Below are 14667 nucleotides of genomic sequence, written 5' to 3'. Positions count from 1 at the left end.
ACTCTCTAGTCTCCTTGTTGAGTTTCTTTCCCTGTGATCTATCTTTCTCAGTGGGTGGTGCATTGAAGTCACCCACTATAATTGTCGAATCTGTGATTTCTTTCTTAATCTTTTGGAGTGTTTGGTTGACGTATTGAGCTGGTCTCTCATTCGGGGAATATATGTTTACAATGCTTAGTGGTTCATTGTCTATGATTCCCTTGAGCATTATATAGTGTCCCTCCTTATCTTTTTATGGTTTGTACTTTGAGGTCAATTTTATCCGAGATTAGGATTGCAACCCCTGCTTTTTTGTATTGCTGTTTGCTTGGTAGGTCCTTCTCCAGCCTTTGATTCTCAGCCTATTTTTGTCTGTAGCCTTGAGATGTGTCTCCTGTAGGCAACAAATTGATGGGTTGTGTTTTCTAAGCCATTCTGCTAGTCTCAGTCTTTTAATGCCTGAGTTCAGGCCATTGATATTCAGGATTATTATCTCCATGTGCGGACTCTGTGATGCCATTTTGTACCTTTTGTGTTGGGAGTTTTCCTACTTTCCTTTATCATTAGTGTGTGTTTTGTGTGTGTATCATTCTTGACTTCTTTCCATCCTTAAGCCATTGCTATCTTGGGGTCTGTTTTCTCTTTGTTGTGCTCTGGGTGAGGTTGTTCTATGTGTTGGTCTCTTATTTGTGCTTGGTGAGTGTTGTTCTTCTGCCCATACTGAGTCGGCGAGGATCTTTTGTAAGGCTGGGTTTGTTGTAATGGTTTTTTTGAGTTTTCCTTGTTTGGGAAGACTTTTACTTCTCCATCGATCTTGATCGATAATTTGACTGGGTAGAGTATTCTTGGATTTGCGTTGTTTTTCTTCAATTTTTGGAATATGTTACTCCACTCTCTCCTTTTTTTCATAGTTTCTGCTGATAGGTCTGAGCATATCCTTATGTGGAAACCTTTATATGTTTGTTTTTCCCTAGCTGCTCTCATGATTTTCTCCTTTTCCTTAAAGTTGGATAGTTTAACTATTATGTGCCTTGGTGATTTCTTCTTGGGGTCCCGTCGTGCTGGTGTTCTTTCAGCCTCCTGGGTGGTTGCCTGGTTTTCATTCATTAGGCTGCGGAAGTTTTCCTCCAAGAATTCTCTCGCTATTGTTGCAGATGACTTCTTTGTTGTGTCTTCCTCCGGTAGGCCAATAATTCTAATCTTGTTCCGCTTCATAGCATCAGACATAGCTCTTAGGTTTTCTTCGGCTTCTCTGATGCTCTTATTAGATTTTTGTTCACATTTATTAAAGTCTGCTTGGCTGTCCTCCAAGATACTGATGCGATTCTCTGATTCCTCCAATCGATTCTCAAGAAACATGATTCTGCTATTGTTTTTCGTTATCTCCTCCCTAAGTTCCTGTATTTCCCTTTGGTGTATGGCTTTTATCTCCTCTATCATTTCATCCTTTTTCTGTATTGTTTCCCTCATATCCTGCATGGCTCCAAGCAGCATTCTGAGAGTTTCTTTGTATGGCATCTCAATATCTGCTTCTTCTATGTATGTTGCTATGTTCAGGACATCTTCTGCCTTTGTCTTTTGTTTCTCCTGTTTTTTCGTTGAGGTCGTTGGGGCTGATGGCTGTTTGCGTTGTTTTTGAGGGACCAGGTGCCATTTTCTAGTCTCTCTCTGGAAGACTTATAGGAATGCTTCTTCGAAATGCCTACAGCTGATTTTGCTACGGGATTAACCTACCACTTTATCTTCCTGTGGCTTCCATATCAGGGGAGTGCCCCAGATGGCAGGTCGGCTGCCTGCCCCAGTGTTGCAGAGGCTGGGCTGAAGTTCCTGCTATTGTTTTGAATATTGATAAGTGTTGGCTGAGCTGCCTTATGTCCCCAGGTACACAGGCAGGAACTCCCAGGTGAGAAGTCCAAGGAGTATCCCCTGGAGGGAAAGCAGGCCTTTCCCTAGCCTTGGGCTATCTATGCAGAGTGGAGCTCACCTAGCTGGGTGTGGCCCAGGCACAAATGCCCTAGGGCAATGGGAGTGCCCCCACCCAAGTCCGCAATGGAGTGTGAGAGAGCAAGGTAGGAATAAGATGGGGAGAAAAATTAAAAATTGAGACTAGACTGTGCAGGGGTATAGGGAAGTGAGGGAAGCAAAAGCAACTATGTAGCTCAGTCCCACTCCCTGCCTGTGGACCTGCAAGGGCTTACTCCCTGCCCCAAGCCCCAGCGGCAGTCTGCAGCTGAGCCCCAACAAGAGTCGCAAGAAAGCTGCTGAGCAGCCCCCAGAGAAGTGGGAGGACAGAGAACCTTGATCCCTGCCTGTGGAGCTGTGGGGGGTTGGGTTTAGTCCCTGCTCAGACCACGCGGCGCGGCAAGCTGTGGCTGTGCCTTGAAAAAGCCCCTGCGCAGCCCTCCAAGGCTGTGTGGGAATAGAGAGCAGAGATGCAAACAGAAGCAACAATGTAGCTGAACCCTGATCCCTGCCAGTGGAGCAGCAAGCGTCCTGTCCCTGCCCTGAGGCAGGTAGGGGAAAACTGTGGCTGTGCTGAGACCAAGACCTGCTACAGGCTCCAAATGGTCCCGGCTCCGGCAAATACAGCGGCTGGGCTAGGGTCAAGCCCCAGCCGGCTTCCACCGAGGTAAGCCAAAAGCCCCCAACCCCTCAAAACCCCATGGATCTGTGCCTACTTATCTTTATGATGAGCCTTCTGCGATCCAGTGACGTTGAATTTCCCTCTAAGCATCTCTCCTGGGCTGGATTCTGCGGAGTCCCTCTGGTATCTGTCACTCTGTCGCCATCTTCCCGGAAGTCTCGCCATCCTTGCTTTTTTTTTTTTTTTTTTCATCCTTGCTTTTAAGGAACATTCTGGTTGCACTTCTTCCAAGATAGATTTGTTTGCTCTTTTGGCAGTCCATGGTACTTTCAATAATCTTCACCGGTGCCATAATTCATATCCATTGATTATTCTTTGGTCTTTCCTGTTCAATGTCCATCTTTAACATGCACATAAGGGGATTGAAAATATGGCTTGGGCAAGACACACCTTAGCCCGCAAAGTAACCCCTTTGTTTCACATCATGTGAAAGAGATCTTGTGCAGACTTAATCCGTGCAATGTGTCATTTTTTAAAAATCATTTTATTGGGGCTCATACAACTCTTATCACAATCCATATATACATCGATTGTGTAAAGCACATTTATACATTTGTTGCCCTCATCATTCTCAAAATTCGCTTTCTGCTTGGGCTGCTGGAATCAGCTCCTCATTTTCCTTTTTCTCCTCCCCTCCTCCCCATTCCTCCCTCCCATAAACCCTTAATAATTTATAAATTATTATTTTATCTTATCTTACACTGCCCAGAGCCTCCATTCACCCACTTTTCTGTTGTCCATCCCCCAGAGAGGAGGTTATATGTAGGTCCCCGAGATCGGTTCCCCGTTTCTCCCCCCCCCCACTTCCCTCCTGGTATGGCCACTCTCACCACTGGTCCTGAGGGGTTCATCTGTCCTAGATTCCCTGTTTCCAGTTCCCATCTGTACCACTGTGCATCCTCTGGTCTAACCAAGTTTGCAAGGTAATATTGGGATCATGATAGTTGGGGGGAGGAAGCGTTTAAGAACTAGAGGAAGGTTGTGAGTTTCATTATTGCTACACTGAACCCTGAGTGACTAATCTCTTCCCCACTAGCCCTCTGCAAGGGATGTCCAGTTGTCTACAGATGGGCATTGGGTCCCCATCACACGCACCCCTCATTCACAATGATATGATTTCTTCCCCGCCTTTGGTGCTTGAAACCTGGTCCTCTCGGCCCTTAATGATCACATATGTTGGTGTGCTGCTACCATGTGGGCTTTGTTGCTTCTGGGATAGATGGGCACTTGTTTACTTTCAAGCCTTTAAGACCCCAGACGCTATATCTCTTGATAGCTGGGCACCATCAGTCTTCTTCACCACACTTACTTATGCACACATTCGTCTTCAGCGTTTATGTGAGGAAGGTGATCGTGTCCCGACAGAACTGAAACGTGCATACAGACCCCACCATGACACGCCAACCAGGAGGGCAACATAACACGCAGAGGAATTCACAAAGAGACTGGACAATATGCCAGCAATGTGTCATTTTATCTCTTGACTGCTGTTTCCATGAGCCTTGAATGTATATCCAAGCATGGCTAAATCCTTGACAACATCAACCTCTCCTCTGTGTATCATGTTACCTATTGGTCCAGTTGCCAGGAATTTAGTCTTCTTCACATGAGTCATAAACCATACTGAAGGCTGCAATCCTTGATCTTCATCAGCAAGTGCTTCAAGTCCTCACATTCAGCAAGCAAGGTTGCGTCATCTGCATATTGCAGGTTGTTAATGAGTCGTCCTCTAATTTGGCTTATGAGATGCTAAAAGCTAAAATAAGATAACGAACACAGCATAGAATATTTGTAATGGACAAATAGGTTAATGAAACCTACTAGAGGCCAAACAGGAGCCCTGGTGGCATAATGGTTATGCACTGGTCTGTGATCCCCAAGGTCAGTAGTTTGGAACCACCAGCTGCTCCAAAAGAGAGAGAGTGCTTTCTACTTCCATAAACAGTTACAGGCTTGGAAACACAGAGAGGCAGTTCTACCCTGTCCTGTAGGGTCACTGCAAATCAGAAGTGACTTGGTCGCAGTGAGAGAGACCAAAAAGCAACTTGTAGTACCTAATCTGGTAACTGAGAAAAGGTAGCATTCCAAGTCAGTGGAGACAAGCTGGACTACTATCTTTTGAGGGGAAGATATTTGATTTAGTGTGGTGTGGTAGGTCTCTTGTATCTGGACTCTCTCATCATGATCTTGTAACTACCACTAAATGACAGGGTGGGGCTATGCAAACAAGGTGCGTGTGGTACACCAAGGAGATTGGACAGCTCACTAATAACGAAATGGAGGGTGTGGCACCTCTGTGGCACTCAGACCATGCAAGTATGGTGTATGCAATTCCAATGAGAGACTGTCCAACTTTTCCATCCCTTTAAGCTGAAAATGAAACACCCCAGAGGCAAAGCAGGGACCTAACCACCACTAAGAAAAGCCAGGAGAACAGTGTGTTCTTTGGACCCAAAAGGATCTGGGGTACCTACTCTAAGAACTCCCTAGACCTTGGAGACAGAGGTCTCTAGAATGGAGACTCTAAGAATTGATGATGGTGAATGAGAGCAAAAGAACCACCATGCTGGTGCAAGGCTCCCCAGCCCATGGAATGAGGTGTCACCCACAGAGCACACTCAGGGCTTCAGGGCAGGAGGCTAGCTGGTGGAGTTGTGTTCCTCCAGTGAGATATGTGCTAGGCTCTCAGCTCACACTCACAGAGGAAAAAACCTGAACACCTTTGAGCCAAGGCACAGGAGGGTGCCTCTAGGCACTTATTGGTGGAATTAAAGAGCTTTGTAATACTTGCCTGAGCAAGGCAGAGTCCCAGAGGAAGAGCAAGAAAGAGGCCTGGGACCACAGCTGAGAAACTGTCCTGATTGAAGAACTGCATCCTGAGTTGTTCCTGATCCTGAATTGTAACCTGCTACCCTAATAACTCCCCAGATCACAAGTATTGTCTGTGAGCTGTGTGGTCACTGCAACAAACTATGGAACCCAGCAGAGAAGTAGAGTGTGGAGGACAGCTGACCAAAGGCTGGAGAGAGATGGCGTGTGTGATTTCCGCTTCAGAAAAAGCAGCTTGGGCTGCAGGTTTCCATTTTCTGTCACCTCGGGGCAGACAACTTCTTTCCTGTTAGGAATTAAGCTGTGTCTCCAGAAATATATAATGAAGTCTTGGCCCCTAAATCTGTGGCTGTGACCCTGGTTGGGAAAAGGGTTTTCTGTGAGAGGTTAATTAGGTGTGATCTAACCCTTATCACTTCTCGGTTATAGGAATAAGCACAGCGACACACACAGGGGTAAATAAGCACCAAAAAGAAAGAGGAAAAAAACCAAAGGCTCATGCAGGACTAGTGACCAGAAAAGACCTCACCCGACAGTCATGCCCAGAATGTGAACTGCTAGCCTCCTAAACTATCAGAAAATAAATTCCTTCTGTATTGCCACCCACTTGTGGCATTTTTGTTATAGCTGCACTAGCTCACCGAGATACTACCACTTATAAAAGTTTAATCCAGATGTATGTAGCTGCTGACTAGGGGAAACAACAAGTAGTGAACTTTTTTTGGATTTCAAAGAGGTAGCTTGATAAACATTTTTCAGCGTACAAAGGAAGATCCCAGGGGCTAATTATGAAGACATTCTAAGAAAATTAAAACCAGTGCTGGTGAGAAAGTGGCCCAGAAAGACATGCTGAGGTATTTTCCCATCACAACGCAGCTGCTCATCCCCCAAGGGTAGAATGTTTCTGGAAATCTCACCCCATGCACTCCACTAGCCTGGCCTTGCCCCTTCCTCAAACTCAAAGTCCACTTCAAAGGACACGATTTAAATCCATGGGTGCAAAATTCTGCCCTAACACACTCTATGTCACAGGGACGACACATCGCTGCCTTCTGCCACATGGCACCTGAAGCGTGAGCTCGGCCATAAGCGAAAGCCTCACCGTTACTATTTCTATGGATAAAGCCTTTTATTTTGTAGGAATGCTTTTGACTTGCCCTTGTATTCTAAAGTGGTGATTTAAATTGTATATTGACGCGTTTGTGTTTCTTCTGATGCACTACGAAGCTGGAAGGACTTACTAACAGGAGGTATCCAACCTGTGGTCAGCAACACACCAAACCTACACGCCAGGGACTCTGTCCCTGAGGCCACCATGGGTGTCCATGGCTGGGAGGCTGTTGTTCTCCCTGGGCCTGAAGGGCCACTAGCGTTTTCTCGTGCCCCCCCCCCAAGATAAAGGGTGTGGGGAGAAGGTAAAAGAAGTGTGACGCTTCAACCTTGCACATTCCCCAGGGCCTTGAAACTTTTCAGGATGGCCGTCGTGGATTGAATGCTGTCCTTACAAAGTACACGTAAATTTGGCTGGACCACAGTCCCCATCATGAAGTAATTATCCCCATGTTGTGATCTGATGCAATTACTCCGTGTTGCAAACCCTAACCTCTAGAATGTTAACGGGCCCCAGTACATGACCAGACAAGGGATACCGCATGGTTTAAAATCAGTTACGGTGTGCGTCGAGGTTGTGTCCTCTCGCCATACTTGTTCAAGCTGTGTGAAAATCAGCAGAGAAGTATATAAAGAAGAGCGTGGCATCAGGATTGAAGAAAGGCTTAATAACAGCCTGCGACGTGCAGATGGTACACCCTTGCTGTGAAAGTGAGGGGGACTTGAAGCACTTCCTGATGAAAATCAAGAACTGCAGCTTCAGGATGGATTGCAACTCAATGTACTGAAGACTAAAATCCTCCCAACTGGACCAATAGGTGACATTATGTTAAAGGGAGGAAAGATTGAAGCAGTCAAGGATTTTGTCCTGTTTTGGGTCCACAAACAATGTTCATGGAAGCAGCTGTCTAGAGATGAAAAGGCATTGCGTTGGGTATATCTGCTGCCCAAGACCTCATTAAAGTGTTGAAAAGCAGGGAGGTTACTTTGAAGACTAAGGTGTGCCTGACTCAGTACCATGGTCTGACCAAAGAACAAATCTGTCTTGGAAGAAGTATAGCCAGAATGCTCCTTAGAAGTGAGGATGGTAAGATTTTGTCTCATGTACTTTGAACATGTTGCCAGGGGAGACCAGTCCCTGGAGGATGACATCACGCATGGTAAAGTAGCAGGGCAGCAAAAAAGAGGAAGACTTGACAATGTTCCCTGGCACATTGGCTGCCACAATGAGAACACTTGTGAGGGTGGCACAGGGTCAGGCAGTGTTCCCTGCTGCTGTGCAGTCGCTACAGGTCAGCACAAACAACCACATGTTGTTGATGAGGAAGAGGTAGAGGTCGGTGACTAATTCGGCAGGATGTAATTAAAGTTCTATTAATGAGACACGATACACTCTACAGGATTAAGTGGTATTTCACATCAATCTCCTTTGAGATGTAAGAGATCAAATAAGGGATCATAGGGAAGGGCCTGACTACCACTAAGAAAGGAGAGCCAGGTATGGAGTGTGTGTCCTCGAACCAGGACAACTGTTATGGGACCCGCCTGGGTCCATTAGCAGATATGAAAAGAGATTCAAGAAGGGGCCAGAGGAGAGAGCATAAGACAGACTTCCAAGGAAGCAGAAGCTGCTGAGACAAGGGCCTTCCTTCCTTCCTTCCTTCCTTCCTTCCTTCCTTCCTTCCTTCCTTCCTTCCTTCCTTCCTTCCTTCCTTCCTTCCTTCTTTCCGAAGAGAAGCCCTCACCTAGAGCTGTGCCCTGGTGTTGGACTTGCAGTCCCTTGCAGTCATTCTGGGCCTGCCCTTTGGAAGGGGTCTTTAGTCATCACACAAGGAAAGAAGAAGGTGGCTGAGAGAGGTGAACGCTGAGCAATCTGACCATGCAGAGTGAGTCACAAGCCAGCCAGGCAGGGCAGGACAGAGTACACTCCTGCTTGTGGGCCACTGTGCCTGGCTAGCTATCCTAGGCTGGCACGCCAGCTCCCATGTCCCATGCCCCCAAATGTCCAGAACTCACTCCACCCAGAGACACTGCTACAGGAAGTCCAGCTGTGTGAGAACTGCAGAGTCTGGAGCCGACTGTGATGTCAGATCAGCTGTCCGAATACACACAGGGCTCCTCTGAGAGAAGGGGCAGGCTGGGAAGCGGCCTGACCTTACTCTCTTGGGCCTTCAGGGACATCTGGGCTCCTTCGCGCCCCCCCCCCCCCCGCATGCTTCCCCTCTGCTCCATCAGGCTTCCCCTTTGAAGCTTCATTTCATGTTTATCACGATCCTTGTCCCTGACGTAGGCCATTGAAATGACTGTCCTGGTAGGACACCCTCCACATGAGCGATGATGTCCAGACTGGTGGTCCAGGCTGGTGGACACGCAGCAGGCAGGTGGGGAGAGCTGCACCAGTCACATGCCTGCAAGGAACTCCTAGTGCTGACTGCTGACCTCATCATACTGGCCTCAACCAGCTTTCCTGAAAAGACCATGAACTGAGTGACCCTGAGCATGCAGTCCTGACCATGGGCCACAGGACTCGTAACCAGCTGAGCTCCAAGATTCTGTGTTCAGTGAGCAAGCACAGGTTCTCCACCTGTTCCCTTTGGAGCCCCCCTAGCCTTGTCCCACTGTGGCCCCCATGGTCTTTGCCCTTTTGCTTACCTCCTCAGCCTTCCCCAGAGGAGGCCTCAGGATGGGGCCAGGTGACTATCCTGCACAGTCACAAGTGGCTAGATGGTCATCCACCCCAGACCAGAGCTTTTTCCCCTAACAGCACATCAGCAGAAGGCTCCTGTGGGTTTGGAAACAGACATGTTTAGAGGTCTGCTGGTTCCGGGTGTGAGTGTCCACACAGACACAACCACATGCCACCAGAGAAAGAAAGGTTGCCCGAGCACAGCTCTGCCATTGCCCTCCACCCGAGAGGCAGGGCCATGGGCGGGGGCAGGTCATGCATGGGATGCTGATGCCCATCTATATGGTGGGCTCAGAGATGGGGTGGGGGAACTGGTCATCTGGCATCTGGGGACTAGAATGCCAAGAATCCTGGAACCAGGAGAACCTTCAGACCTTTCTCTGTGGCCTGCTCCACCCACAGCCCATGCCCTCTGTCCCCACTCCCCTTTCCATGACCCGTGCCCACTTCTGGATGACACTAGACAAAGGCTGCCAGCAAAACACCACTCCCTCGTCAGGAAAGTTTGTGGAGGACAGTCACCGTCCTTCCCACACCACCCTCAGGAGGCCATTTTAATGACTTCTACTGCACAGCAAGTTCAGGGGGAAGGCACACCCTGAATTCACTGTCCCACCCCATGCCCACGGGCCTGTGGGGCAAAGGGACAGGGCCTGAGGGGACAAAGAAGTCTGGATTTGGTAGAGAAGCAGTGTACAGGTGCAGCAGGGCAGTACCAGGAGTGCCTGGGCCTCCTCAGCAGGTGAGCACTGGCATCTGTGAGATGAGGTGCAGTGGGAGCTCGGGTTTCCCTGTGTCAGAGGCCTGGGTGAGAGGCCCTGAGAGCCAGCACCTGTCCACACCCCTCTGGCACTACTCACTCAAAGCAAACAAAGGTGGACCCAGCCCCACCTGGCAGAGATCACTGGCTCCCCATAGGGCCTGCCATCTTCTTCCAGACCTCGACCCTCTGTCCCTTCTTACCTGATCCCAGTCTTGTCACACGAGGCAGCTCTGGGCAGGCCTGTGTCCTCAGCGCTCTGCAACCACCCACAGGAAGTAGATGCCGGGCCAGGCCCAGGAGATCTCCAATGGTGGGCCATGAGGGCAGGCAGCTGGGCCACGCCAGCAATGTACACAGAAGGGGATGGGGTATCACAGGTCAGCTAGCAGCTGCTGGTGCACGAGAGGAGCCTAGTATCACACCACGTGTGCACTCTCAGGCACACCTAGGTGAGAGCACCTGCAGAGAGCACAAAGGGATCAAGAGCCAAGCAGTGCCATGAACACAGTGCCTCACACTCAGCCTCCGAGGGCTGCCTGTGCAGGGAGGCATGGAAGCTATGGACCCACAGAGCAGACTTTCAGGAGCAGAGTGGGACGTGAGGCCCTTCCCATGGCCTGCCCTCTGGCCCCAGGAGATGGCTCCTCCCCATGAGCCAGCATTATTGAACATGCAGGGGACAGGATGTTATCCAGGGGTCCTGGTGCAACCAGGGATGACCTTCCACTTCCACACTCCTTCTTCCCACAGTGCTACCCAGCCAGGGCCCACCATCCCGCCCCATTGCCATTTCCTTTCTCACCCTGCACAGGACCAAGTACCCAGGCCCATGTGTCTTCTCTCCCAAGCCTCCTCCCCCTTCCATCCCCACATCATCATCGAAGGCTCTGAACACACAGGCCCTGGTCCTGGGGTCAATTAGGGAAGCGAAGAGCAAGTAGCAAGGACGTGCAGTAGAGGACATGCTCTAAGCCCTAGGTATGGGCTGGCTCACCTCTGGCTAGCTACGGGGCCCTGGGCTGGCCACCTTCCTTCTCTGGCGCTCAGTGTCCTCATCTGAAACAGAAATAGTGATTCATATGTAGAGGCAAAGAATGCAGTAGAGGGACTGGACATAGTCCTAAGCCCACTGCCTGCCTGAGAACCATCCCCTGCCTGAGAACTGACCTGATGGCTGCGCAATTTCACCAGTACTTCCGGTCCAGGTGCCAGTCCAGCAGCATTGATCCCAGAGTCAGGACCAAAAGAATCTTCTGCGACCTGGAACCATCACCCTCTCTGGGATCAGTGCCATCTTCTCCTGGGGCAGAGACACCCCTACAGGGACGCAGCCACCCTCTACAGTGGCTTCCCCCTTTTGAACAACTGTCCCATTTTAATGTTTAATCACTTTCCCGCCCTGTGTATCCACCGAACACTAAATGCACTGCGGTGGACAGCCTCCTCTTTCTCCGTGGGCGCAGCCGGTGGTTTTGAACAGCTGACCCTGCGGGTCACAGCACAATACCCACCATGGGTGCTTAGTTCTTGGGAAGCGAAGGAATGTCCCTCTGGCACGCGGTCACTCCCCACCTCACAACCAGTGTCTGACCCGGGTGCGCCCCTCCTGTCCACCGCCCATGACTCGCGGACCACCCAGCCATCTCCTCTCGTCCTTCCACAGGGGGACTTCACAGGCCTCCAGCCACGCGAGGTAGCCCCAAGCTGAGGCCCCCAGCCCGAACCCCCGCCCCACCTGGGCGGAGGGGCCAGCACCGATCCTACAGCAACCGCCTCTACGCCCCGCGAAACCCAGAACCCGGGCACACAGGGCACTGATAGCTGGACAGAAGTACCAGGGCGGGGAGCCGGGGTCCGCGAGAGAGAACGCCCACCATCGGCGCCGAGGCGGACCAGTCCCAGGACCTGCGAGGCGGATGGGTGTCCTGATTGGCTGCCCAGCTCCGGGGCTTCTCGACCACATGATTTGCTGTGTTGTTCACATGACTGGTTTGACTCAATAGGAGAAGCCTGCAGGGCGGCTGCTTTGTTCTCCAGAGCTGCGCTGACTCCACCCCTCATGGCCTCGCGGGGCGGGGCCGGCATTTACCTGTTGGAGGCCCGTCGCGACGTGAGGCAGGGCTCCGCTGTGGTCTCAGGCTACGCTTACAGCTGCAGCCTTGGGCCCCAAGCGTGTCTGCGCGGCAGGTGAACTGGGGACCCCTGCCCTCCACCTGTCCTGGCTAGCAGGAGGGGCGAGTGGCATAGTGTCCAGCGTCCAAGAAGGGCCTTCCGCTCCTTGAGACTTTCTCATCTGCCAGTCCTGATTGAGAAGAAACCCGTCCTGCCCCTAAATTCCTTGGGGGCACAGCTGGGTCAGCTCCCATAGACCGCTGGGGGGATGGGGGGATGTGCACAGAAGCTGGTTCAGGACCTTACCTCAAGGTTTGGTGGGAATCTGTCTAGCTGAGGGCACAGTAAATGACCTGGTTATCGTGTCACAACCACCTACTAGCTTTCCGCCACAAGCCTGCTTCTATTTGGGCCTCAGTAACACAATGGGGGAAGGGGGGGGACCAAGATTCTCTGTTTTGTCACTACGTTATGTGCAATCTTTACAAAAGGTACTTTACAAATTAAAAAAAGATACTTTCATGTCTCTGGGCTTTGCCTTATTCGTATGTAAATCAGAGCTAATACTTTTCTATATACATATGTACTATTTAGATTTCTATGAATACCGTATAGGGATTTTCAGGACCATAGGTAGTGCACTGGGTTATACTCTGGGCTACTAAAAGAGAGGTGGGCAGTTCAAATTCACCAGTGACTCCTCAGGAGGAAAAGGAAGCTTTCTATTCACATAAAGATTTCTAGTCTCAGAAACACCCAGGGCAGTTCTACCTTGTCCTACAGGGTCCCTATAAGTCAGAATTGACTTGATAGCACTGTTTCATTAGGAATGTCTATAGAAGCATTTGTATAGTATAAATCACTACACAGAATCAGACATCAGTGTGGGGGGAGGTCAGATACTTACAGACATCCTCCCCGAGGGCAGTTAGTCACCAGACTACAGGGTAGGCCCCGGCTCCCTGCTGCTGGACACAATAAACTATTTCTCCCTGAGGTCTGTGACCACGCGTCTACACCCTACCAATAATGGTCTATATCAGTTGAGCCAGGTAACAGGCAAAGCTGGCTCTGTGACATCCAAAGTTAAGTTGCATCCTATATCTAGGATCCGCCCATCTTATCACATGTATACCCCCAATCCTTCCTCTTACTATTGCATGTATGTCCCTAGACCACCCACTCTCATTACTGTATTACCTATGGCACAATCCCTTCCTGTGATGTATGTCCTCCCCTGTAATTAGGGGGCTTTGCATGTCCCCAGAGAAGATAAAAAGCCTGGGCTAGCATTAAAGATCGCTCTATCCCTCCACATGGACCACCAAGCGGGACTGAGGTGAGCATACTACCATGAATTGTGTCTTACTCCATTTATTTCAATACTTCTATCTCTCATGCTCTCTATAACTTTACTATGATCTTTACTTATTATCGCTGTACAATTGTGCCTACCGGACCTGTAATGATGTGTTAGGGGCTGGCTTCCCCTGACACATCAGTAGGACAATTCTCAAAAGGCCTTTATTAATTGTTTTACAAGATGATCCTACTCTTTAAATTGGAATTGATGCCAGGAGCCTTTGTTGAGAAGAGGTCCAAACTCTTGGGGACCAGTTTTCCAGTTGTTGGCCTGCCTCTGGATACAGAGGTGACCTGGGGAAGTTCCTTCCTCTTCCAGAGTTCAGGCTTCCCTTGAGATGCACACTTCCCCTCCAAGGGTATTTCAGGAGAGGAAAGAAGGAAGCACATCTAGGACCCTGTTCCTGTCCAACCAAAAAAGGGTGGGAGTTTCCAAAAGTTCCTGGAAAAATGGAATTAAGAGAGAGTGGAATTTTTCTATGACCCTTTTGAAACCCCCTGTGTGTTTGCAAACGTTCAGAGAAATTGCCCTAAAGAATGACATCAAGCTCTTTGAGGAAGACGCGGCCGTCGTCCCGCCATGCTCTGTCCCGGGCTCCCACTCCTGACTCACCACTGTTTGCTCTCTTCGAGGAACAAGTCAGTCAGGAAGCGCCCCGCTGCCATGGCATTTAAGGACACCGGAAAGAGAAAGACACCTGTGGAACCAGAGGTGGCTATTCACCGAATTAGAATTACTCTGAGCAGCTGCAATGTGAAGTCCTTGGAGAAAGTGTGTGCTGACTTGACCAGAGGGGCTAAGGAGAAGAATCTGAACGTGAAGGGACCAGTTCGGATGCCTACCAAGACTCTGAGAATTACTCCCTGTGGTGAAGGTTCTAAGACCTGGGATCGATTCCAGACGAGGATCCACAAGCGTCCCCCTGATTTGCATAGTCCTCCTGAGATCGTTAAGCAGGTCACTTCCATCAGTATTGAGCCTGGAGTAGAGGTTGAAGTCACAATTGCAGATGCTTAAATCAACTATTTTAATAAATTGATTTATCTGTTGGTAAAAAAAAAAGAATTACATCAACCTTTCATGTGGTCACCTGAGAAAAAGAGAGGGGGTTAGGTGGGGGCAGGGGGAGAACCAAGAGGGGCTTTAATATTTTGGAGATAAGTCCAAGTATGTCTGCCTTG

General features: G+C 49.6%; 1 long non-coding RNA gene across 2 annotated transcripts; it reads right to left on the bottom strand.

Annotated features, from left to right (window-relative positions):
- Window positions 1-2231: 2231 nt before the first annotated feature.
- On the bottom strand, window positions 2232-11942 carry LOC142457388 (uncharacterized). 2 transcript variants are annotated; one of them, XR_012786142.1, is made up of 6 exons: window positions 11847-11942; window positions 11179-11271; window positions 11006-11067; window positions 10212-10470; window positions 9215-9344; window positions 2232-4379 (listed from the first exon to the last, which is right to left on the bottom strand). It is a non-coding gene; the product is annotated as an uncharacterized LOC142457388 (long non-coding RNA). The 2 variants fall into 2 exon arrangements; XR_012786143.1 differs by lacking the exon at window positions 11179-11271 and having other exon boundaries at window positions 11847-11937.
- Window positions 11943-14667: the final 2725 nt, after the last annotated feature.

This window comes from Tenrec ecaudatus, chromosome 9, assembly GCF_050624435.1.
Source record: "Tenrec ecaudatus isolate mTenEca1 chromosome 9, mTenEca1.hap1, whole genome shotgun sequence".
In the NCBI taxonomy this organism is placed as follows: domain Eukaryota; kingdom Metazoa; phylum Chordata; class Mammalia; order Afrosoricida; family Tenrecidae; genus Tenrec; species Tenrec ecaudatus.
The sequence above is the reverse complement of the archived record's forward strand: the minus strand, read 5'-3'. Positions and strand labels throughout refer to the sequence as shown.